The 10,554-nt window shown below is 35.8% G+C and overlaps 1 pseudogene; it reads left to right on the top strand.

The window, feature by feature from the left end:
* The first annotated feature begins 7,198 nt into the window (after positions 1-7,198).
* LOC138831730 (heterogeneous nuclear ribonucleoproteins C1/C2-like) lies at positions 7,199-8,106 on the top strand (annotated as a pseudogene).
* The last annotated feature ends 2,448 nt before the right edge of the window (positions 8,107-10,554 follow it).

The following is a 10,554-nucleotide window of genomic DNA, read 5'->3' as shown; positions in this document are numbered from 1 at the left end:
ATCAGAAAGTGACTTTTAAACTTAGAAATATCTAAGTAAATTCTGAAATTCCACATCTTATGATGCAATCGTCCAAGATAGAACTGAAAATTTTTCATGTTGCCCACATTTCCTGTAATGTTAATACTGCTAGTAATGGAAATTCACTTTAAGAAACACTTCCCAGGAAAAAATTAACAAATTCTAGGAGATTCTTGTGTTAAGATTCTGAAGAACAATTTCAACATTTACCTCCAGAATTTTTTCTGTTTTTATAGGACTCAATCCCAAACATATTCAAGCAGGAACTATAGCATCATCATTAGCATTGTTTTCCATTGTGGTGATTGCTTGTATGTGATTACTTATACAGTTAAATGCATGTATTTTAGGAACTCCAAAGTGAAGTTTATCTGATACTTTGTCTTTTAATAATATCAGAGTTATAGCATTTGTAAGACCACAAAACGGAAGAAACAAAGTCAGGCTAGTATATGAAAATAAATAGTAGCAATGGTGCTTTTCAATGATGATATTAATAATTTTCTGCCCAGCGAAATATGAAACAGTTTTACTCTACTTAAAATTATGGTTTAAATACTTCATTCTTCCAAAGCATGCCATCAAACGAACTGCATAATCAATAGAGGGTGTTGTGGCTCCACATTTTAGAAAAGAGAATGTCAGTATCACAGTAAGAGATTCTTCTGTGGGAGAGTTTTGTCTACCTTATAAAAATAGCCTCTTTTAATTAAAAAATAAGAAGGATTTTTTTTTCAGTTTGTCATAATATAATGCCTTAAGATAAAGTATAATGCTCTTCATTTTATTCGAACTATGCAATCTTGATAATTAGAATCTCACTTCCTAAATTTGGCTGCATGATAACATCTTTTTACAAACTCAGCTTGTAAATTAGGTGCTTATTGATGAAATATCATAATCAAAATTGAGCTAGAGAAAAGAAAAAAAATGAATCTGAAATGAGTTACCAAAGGAAATCTTCTTTGGGATAATTCAGGATAATGTGAGGTTTTGAATAGTATGTACTATGTAACGTGCAAAGATAAATAATACACATTGTAATTGATTGGCTCAGAGAACTTCAATGTTATTAAAGATTTCTACAGTGTTGTATATTTTGCAATTTTCTTTGCTTTTGGACACCAAAGAGATGGAGAATAATAATAAAAGACAAAAACAGAAATGTATGCCAGAAAAGAACCACAGTATTCATTAATTTCAGAAATTCATTTCATATATAAGGAAATATTTAATCTTAAAATGTTGAAAGACATGCATTACAGTAGACTGCTGTGAGAAGAATGGATAGCATTTTTCCCCATTTTGAAGATTCACTAGACAGGGTTTCATTATTGCATTCTATTTTACTGTGAAACATCCGAAGAGCAATTTAACCTTTTACTGTCAAGGAAGTTTGAAGTTTTAATTGTTGTTGTTGTTGTGATGGTATACATTTGTTGATTTGGTTGAGGTTGAGAGTTATGTTTCCCTACATTTTGTTCTCTGATATTTAGATTGTAATTAAGAGAGAAATTTACCTGGGATTTGAAAGGCTATATTGAAGCATGGGCCTATAATCTCAGAAAGTTCTGATAGTTCCAGTTAGTCATAAACATTTGGGGTAGTGTTCTTAGGTTATCTCCTCTACTTCATTTACTTTTGGAACTGATCCTTGAGTTAATCACTCTGATTCCAGTTGTCCATCAGGTATTAGGTGTTAGATCTAATAAATAGTTTGTTACAAATGCAAAATCTCTCCCACAGCTAAAAATCTCTATGGATCTCCATATGAATTCTTTTTCTAGTATACATCAAATGAATATGTCCTTGATTTCCTTTTCTTTGTATGAGTGCTAGCTTGTCCACCACCATTATAGTTATTTTTGTAGACTCATTGATTTTACTAATCCAGATTTTTTTTCAGAATTATTCTAAATTTGGGTAACAACTAATTCATATGACACAACTAAGTAATCAGCTTGTTTCTTGGATAGAATCTGAATAATACATTTTTCCCTATTTTTTCTTATTCTTTACTACGCATAAAGAACTAGGCAAGCATTGCTGCCATAAATAAGGAGTGTGTTTACTATAAAAAGATAAACAATGGCAAAACAAAGTAACTATGAAATTTGCTACAGATTATAGTGGGCTAAAAATGCCTTGTTATAGACTTGAGAGGCTTAAATTATGAATATTTATTTTCTGAAAGTTATGGAGGGCTAGAATCCAAGAGTCAAGATTATCCTGGAAGGAACTTGACCTCTGAGAGTTTCTCCTTCTCCATCTTCCGTTGTGTGTGTGTGTGTGTGTGTGTATGTGTGTGTGTGTGTGTGTGTGTGTGTGTGTGTGTGTGTGTGTGTGTGTGAGAGAGAGAGAGAGAGAGAGAGAGAGAGAGAGAGAGAGAGAGAGAGAGAGAGAGAATATTCTTGAGAAACCTCAATGTAACCCTTTTCATCATTCTCTCCCATGCCTCTCACTAGACTTTCCTCAGTATTCTGTGGCCCTACTTGAAAGATTAATTTTATTTCATCAGGACCACACAGTTATACTCTTACAGAATCTTAATTACTTCCTCAGTGGTATTTCCTTTAATATAGTCATACTAGGTTTGGTACTGTTAGGGTTTTATGCTTGGAGCACACAAGCATTTAGCACATAACATTTCTTTAGCACATAATTAAATAACTGTATAATTATATAAATAATTAGGTAATAATAAAGTATCATTTATTTAAGTGTTTATAATTACTTATTCTTATTCATCTCAAATATCTCATTCCTTAAAGAAAGTTCATGTATGTATTAAATTTTATTATGTACCTATTAAAATTATTTAACTGATATATTGTACATAATATTGAGATAACATATAATGATTTAATATATATATACTGATATTCTATATTGTTTGTAGGTTAGTTTTTATTTAAAATATAATGTTAAATATCTCCCCAGATAAATAGAAAACAATTTCTAGAGAAGAGACATGTAAATCTATATTATAACAGAGTCACCTAAATCATCTATAAGAAATTCCTTATAGGTACCAAACTTAATAAACAGAATCTAAGTCATTGGGTATCTATTTCTTATACCATGATAAGAAGATGTTTAATACAATTTTGGCTGTCATATTAAAATGCAGTAACTGATTAGCAGTACTCCTGCATACCATGACTTACACCGTTGCTATCATAGCAAACATGGCCTCTATATGTCCCTTTGTCAAAAGTTAAAAAGAGAACAGATGGATAAAATTAATATCTGCAATAGGCAATTTTAGCTGAAGGTGATTTGTTCTTTATATGTACTTAAAATACATTTGATAAGTTGATATCTATTATAAACATGTATAGCTAATTGTGACCCAAATATTCAATGTCAAATGTACCTTTCAGTATACATAAGAAGGAAAATACAAATAATACAATAAAGTTTAAACAAAGAGGATAAACTAAGTATTGGTGGCTAACACCTGTAACTCTAAATACTCAAGAGTCTGAGAATTGAAAGAACCATCCCAGGAATAAAAGTTCATGTGCTCTATCTCCAAAACTAACAGCAAGAAAATTGGACTGGGGGTATTATTCATACACTACAGTGCTAGCAGATCACACAAGCCTTGTAAACCAGAAGCCTTGAATTCAACTGTAGCCAACACAAACAAACAACAAATAGAGGCAGTAATTTATTGAATAATACTAGGACTTTTGAAAATAAATTCCTCTAAGCATTTAAATTTTCTTTTTTTAAGTGAAAATAAAAAGGTAACTATTTATGGCAATGTTTTGACTCCTATAATGGTAAATATTGGATAGCATAACTGCATATACCTTAAAATTAATTTTTAGAGCCTGTCAATTGTCCATAATAATTGAATTTAGAAAAGATTTTCTACAGAGTAAGTTAATGGTTAAAAAGTAAATTAAGGCTTAGAAAAGTCCAGGACCAGATGGATTTACAACTCAGTTCTACAAGGCCTTCAAAGCAGAACTCACACCAATCCTCCTCCATCTCTTTAATGAAATTGAAAGCAAAAATTCACTACCACACTCTTTTTATGAAGCCAGCATAATCCTCATCCCCAAACCAGGCAGGGATTCATCAAAAAAAGAGAACTAAAGACCCATTTCCTTGATGAATATCAACGCAAAACTTCTCAACGAAATCTTGGCCAATCAACTTTAACAAGTCATTAAAAGAATCATACACCACGATCAAGCAGGATTCATTTCAGGGATGCAAAACTGGATCAATATATGCAAAACAATACAATTCATCACATCAGCATGAGCAAGGATAAGACACATGGTTATCTCAATAGATGCAGAAAAAGCATTTGACAAGATCCAACACCTCTTTATGGTTAAGGCTCTGGAAAACCAGGAATCCATAGAACATTAGTCAATATAATAAAGGCTGTAAATGACAATCCTAAAGCCAGAATTATACTTAATGGCGAGAAGTTAAAGCCATTTCCTCTAAATTCAGGAACAAGACAAGGGTATCCACGCTTGCCACTCCTCTTCAACCTAAAACGCTAAGCTACAGCAATAAGACAAGATGCAGACATAAAAGGGATCCAAATAGGGAAGGATGAAGTAAAACTCTCCCTCTTTGCAGACGACACGATCTTGTATTTAAAGAACCCCATGGACTCCACTCCCAAGTTACTTTGAGCTGATCAGAAACTTTGGCACAGTGGCAGGGTACAAAATTAACACTCAGAAATCAATGGCTTTCCTGTATGCCAATAATGAGTAACAGCCCCACAAAAAATAAAATCCTTAGGAGTTAACTTGACAAAAGAGGTGAAGGACGTGTATGACAAAAACTTTAAAAACCTGAAAAAGGAAATTAAAGAAGAACTAAGTAAGTGCAAAAACCTCCCATAATCCTGGATTGGGAGGATTAACATCATGAAAATGGCAATACTGCCAAAGCCTATCTACAAATTCAATGTGATATCTATCAACATTCTAACCTCATTCTTCAAAGAATTAGAAGAAGCAACCCAAAAATTCATATGGAACAATAAAAGACCTCGAATAGCAAAAACAATCCTTAGTAGAAAGAACAACGCTGGAGGAATATCAATTACAAATTTCACACTCTACTACAAAGCCATAATATTCAAAACACCTTGGTACTGGCACAGAACAGACCTGAGGACCAATGGAATAGGACTGAAGACACAGGAATGATCCCACAAACCTAAAGCCACCTAATCTTTAACATGGGAGCTAAAGAAATTGAATGGAAGAAAGACAGCCTTTTCAGTAACTGGTGTTGGCAAAATTGGTTAAACACTTGTAGAAAACGAAAACTAGATCTATCTATCTATCTATCTATCTATCTATCTATCTATCTATCTATCTATCTATCTATCTATCTATCTATCTATCTATCACCCTGAACCAGAACAACTCCAAATGGATCAAAGACCTCGAAATAAAAGCAGACTGAATGAAAACATTATAGGAATGAATAGGAGAAACTCTAGGGCTTCTTGGCACAGGCTGAAATTTTCTTAATAGAGACACAGAAGCACAAAAATTAAAGAAAGGTTGGACAAATGATATTGCATGAAGCTGCAGAGCTTCTGCAAGTCAAAGGACATAGCTAGCAAGATCAACAGAAAGCCCACAGACTGGGAGATCTTCACTAGCCATACAACGGAGAAGGGTCTCATATCTAAAATATACTTAGAACTCAAAAAACTAAATCCCCCAACAACAAATCCTCAAAGAAACAATGGCCTAATAAATAAATGGGCTAAAGACTTAAAGAGAGACTTCTCTGAAGAGTAAATAAGAATGGGCAATAGACACATGAAGAGATGCTCAACCTGTCTAGCCATGAAAGAAATGCAAATCAAGACAAAGCTGAGATTCCACCTCACCCCAGCTAGAATGGCTATAATCAAGAAATCTAATAACAACAGATGCTGGAGGGGATGTGGCCAAAAGAGTACCCTACTGCATTGTAGGTGGGAGTGTAAACTTGTTCAACCACTTTGGAAAGCAGTATGGAGGTTCCTCAAAAGACTCCACCTAGAGCGCCCCTCTGACCCAGCAATCCCACTTTTGGGCATTTACCCAAACGATCACAAACAAGGTCATACAAAGCTACCAGCACAACCATGTTTATTGAAGCATTATTTACCATAGTTAACCCAGATGCCCCTCAGTGGATTTATTGATCAAGAAAATGTGCTATGTGCTAGATAGATAGATAGATAGATAGATAGATAGATAGATAGATAGATAGATAGATAGATAGATAGATAGATAGATAGATAGATAGATAGATAGAGATAGAGATAGATATAGATACACACACACACACACACACACACACACAATGGAATTCTATGCCTCGGTCAGAAAAAAATGACATTATCTCTTTTGTTAGGAAATGGAAAGACTTAGAAAAAATATTAACTGATGTAAGCCAGGCCCAAAGAAACATAGGTCCCATAGTTTCCCTTATTTGCAGTGACTAGTATATGTCTAGGACAAGCAAAGTAGGTCACAAGCTATGTACATATAGACCATATGAGATAATATTAAGCAAAATGTACCCCACAACAGGGACACAAAAAGTTTTCTTTCTTTTTCTTTCTTACTAAGTGTTTTTAATGTATTTACAATACAGTATATGTTATAACACCTGTTTTCACTGGATTTTATGCTGGTGCTCTGCACCTTGTATATATATTTTGTAATTTGGGGAGGGGAAAGGATATTGCAGAACGCTTAAATGAGGATGCAGGCTGACCTGATGAGGAGATGTACAGGACACTAAATTGAAAACGAACTTTGCAATGTCGGGGTAGGGATGGGATATGGGAGGAGTTGGGGAGGTGGGAAAGAAAGTGATAGTAGGGGAAAAATGAAGGAGGAGGTAAGAATGCTCGCTTTGAAACGGACTCATTATCCTACACATGTAGCTGCAACCCCTTTGCACAACATTTTTACAATAAAAAAATGAAGGAAGGCTTATTACAAAGAAAAATTCAAGAGGAGACTCAGGAGCCATTTTGTGAAGAGGCGAGGACTGGCCGGTTGTTTCCTTCTTGCCAACCTTGAGGAGCTGTCGATTTCTCACAGAATGTAGGAGTAGGAGATTCAAATAGAATATCTTTTCCCTCCCACGTTCAGTTTTTTGAGGAGCCAGACTATCAGACACAATGGCTAGCAATGTTACCAAAAAGACGATCCTCGTTCCATGAACTCCTGTGTATTCATTGGTTATCTCAATACCTTTGTGCTCAAGACGTCTTCACGATGTATGGCAAAATTGTGGGCTGCTCTGTTCACAAGGGCTTGTCGTTGTGCAGCATGTTAATGAGAGAAATGCTCGGGCTGCTGTAGCAGGCGAGGGTGGCAGAATGATTGCTGGCCAGGTTTTAGATATGAATCTGGCTGCAGATCCAAAAGTGAATCGAGGAAAGGCAGGTGTGAAATTATCTGCAGCTGAGATGTACCGGTCAGTACCACAACACCTTTCTCCGTCACCTCTACTCAGCTCTTCATTTGACTTGGACTATGACTTTCAACGAGATTGTTACGGAAGGATGTACGTTTACCTAGCACGTGTGCCGCAGCCTCCTATTGCTTGAGTCGTGGTGCCCTCTAAATGTCAATGTGTATTAGGAAACACCTCATCAGGGGCAAAAGTAGCTTCAATTCTAAGAGTGTATAGCGGCAATCTTCCTCCAAGTCTGGAAAGTTGAAAGGAGATGACCTTCAAGCCATTAAGAAGGAACTGACCCATATTAAACCAAAAGTGAATTCTTCACTGGACAGCCTGGAAAACATTGAAAAGGAACAAAGCGAACAAGTAGAACCTGTCCTTATCGTCTCCATTCGGGGTGAAGAATGAGAAGTCAAAAGAACAGAGCAGCAGCTCCATGAAGAAATATGAGACTCATGTCAAGGTAGAATCTGAGAAGGGTACAGATGACTCTACTGAGGAGCGGGACATACTGGATGGTGAGGATAATGAAGATGGGGGGAAGAGCAGCTGGAGTTGATCAAGGATGCTGAGGAAGGAGAAGGTGACAGAGACAGCGCCCATGGTGAGGATGACTCTTAAACACGTAGTGGGTTTAGGGATTTTATCCTGTTATTTCTTGACCTAGGCGCATGTCTTCAGATCAAAATTTCACCAGATCCTCTCCCCTAGTATCTTCAGTACATGTTCACAGTTCTCCCTACAATTGTCCTTCCCATGTTCATTCATTCATATTGCCTAGTTCCGCTTTCACTTCCTTTGATGCTCCTGATAGTTTTGTTAAGTTTATCCTGTAATTTTTGCTTTTAATTTTGATACCTCTTTATGACTTCACAATAAAAAGGATGTAATTTTTTAATCAATTGTCTCCAAAATAATCTCTTGTTATGCAGGAAGTACAGTTCTTCCCACTCATACACGATTTTTGCATTTGCTTCCCTAACTGCAAAGGCAATTTCATGCATTTAGTTGTAGCACTGATAACAGCTTTAAGTTAGAAATCTGTGTGTCCTACTCCACCTGAGAGCGCTGTGTAAGGAAGTTAAACACAAATGTAACAATGTATTTTTGTAAATGAGAGTTGGCATGTCAGATGCATCCTTTAGAAAAGTAATTTGCGTAATAGTCTTAATAGTTGTTTTCTTTTTTTAATGTTGCTTTTGGTATTTATTTATTTTTGCTGTGAAAATACTGTACAGAGGGGTTACAATTACATGAGCAAGGTAATGAGTGCATTTCTTATCAAGCACTGTTGCTTCCTTCTTTCTTTCCCCTTCCCATCCCTTCCCATCTCTCCTCCCCCACCCCCTTCCTCTACCCCTTAGGAGTACATTTCTTATCAAGCATTGTTGCCTCCTCCTTTGTTTTTCCCTTACTATCCTTGCCCTCCCATTTCCACGACTACACTTCCTGCCCACCCTACCTCACTCCCAAAGTAGAAATGTTTGTTTTTTGGCATAGCATCTTGTACATCTCATTGTTGCAATGGGTCCACCTGTATCCCTATTTAAACAATTTGTTTTTTACCTCTTCCGCTCCACAAATTATACCATCAAATACAGTGAAAACAGGGGTTTTACCTGGAGGGGGAGGGACATACAAACAGCAAAAAAATTATCTTATAAATATGTTAGAAACAATAGCAAGAAAGAAAATCTATTTGAGTCTTTATCTTGGGGTTCATTTCACCTAACATCAACTTATCTGACTGTTTCTGCTTGTCTCAGACATATACTAGTTATTGCAAGTAAGGGAAACCATGGGACCTATGTTTCTTTGGGTGTGGCTTACTTCACTTAATATAATTTTGTCCAAATCTTTCCATTTCCTAACAAATGGGGCAATGTCACTCTTTTTGATGAAGGCATCACATTTTCTTGTCTTGTTCACCTACTGAGGGGCATCTGGTTTGCTTCCATATCTTAGCTCTGGTAAATAATGGTAGTTGTGCTGGTAGCTTTAGTATGGTCTTATTTGTGAGCATTTGCGTAAATGCCCAAAAGTGGGATTACTAGGTCATAGGGGAGCTTTGCTAAAGTTGATACTGTGGGTTATTTTTGTGAACAGCCTGTTTGGGACCTTTTTGTCCTCAAAAAATAAACAAGCCCTTATTAAACAAGGAATTTGGAGAAAAAAAAAGAAGAAAAATTAAGCTGGTTATTTCTGTCCTTAATGTATTTGTAATCTAAACATATGATCCACCAAAGTGTACTTACGGATGATAATAAAAGACAATATGACTTTCTGTATTCAATGATGGAGTCATATTTAAGGAAAACTCATACACATGAGAAAGGGTTCTAAAACTACAGAAAATACCTTTGGTATGGCCTTGTTTATGATTGTTCAGATAAATGACCAGAAGTGGGATTGCTGGGTCATAGGGGAGCGCTATGTGTAGTCTTTTGAGGAACCTTCGTACTGCTTTCCGGAGTGGTTGAACAAGTTTACACTCCCACCAACAATGCAGTAGGGATCTCTTTTGGCCACATCCTCTCCAGCTACCAGCACAATTGTGTTTATTACAACATTAGTCACCATAGCTAAGATATAGAACCAACCCAGATGTCCCTCAGTAGGTGAATAAGTCAAGAAAATGTGATGCTTTCATCAGTAAGAATGACTCCTCCTCATTTGTTAGGAAATGGAAAGACTTGGAAAAAAATTATATTAAGTGAATTAAGACAGACCCAAAGAAACATAGGTCCCATGGTTTCCTTTATTTGCAATAACTAGTATACATCTAGGATAATTTTACCAGACAAGCAGAAATGGTCAAAAGCTATGTATCTATGACCATATAAGATGATGCTAAGTGAAATGAACCCCAAAATATAGACACAAGATGTTTTTGTTTTCTTTGTTGCTATTGTTTTTAATGTACTATGTGATTTTTTTGTTCTTTTTGTATGTTCTTCCCCCATGGTATAACCCCTGTTGTCACTGTATTTGATTCTGGTGTCCTACATCTTGTATGTATATTTTTTTCTAATTTGGGGAGGGGAAGGGAAATAATAAAATGCTGAAATA

The sequence above is a fragment of the Dipodomys merriami genome, unplaced genomic scaffold (genome assembly GCF_024711535.1).
Source record: "Dipodomys merriami isolate MVZ:Mamm:240054 unplaced genomic scaffold, mDipMer1.0.p SCAF_2, whole genome shotgun sequence".
NCBI lineage: Eukaryota > Metazoa > Chordata > Mammalia > Rodentia > Heteromyidae > Dipodomys > Dipodomys merriami.
This window is presented reverse-complemented; position numbering and strand designations above follow the sequence as displayed.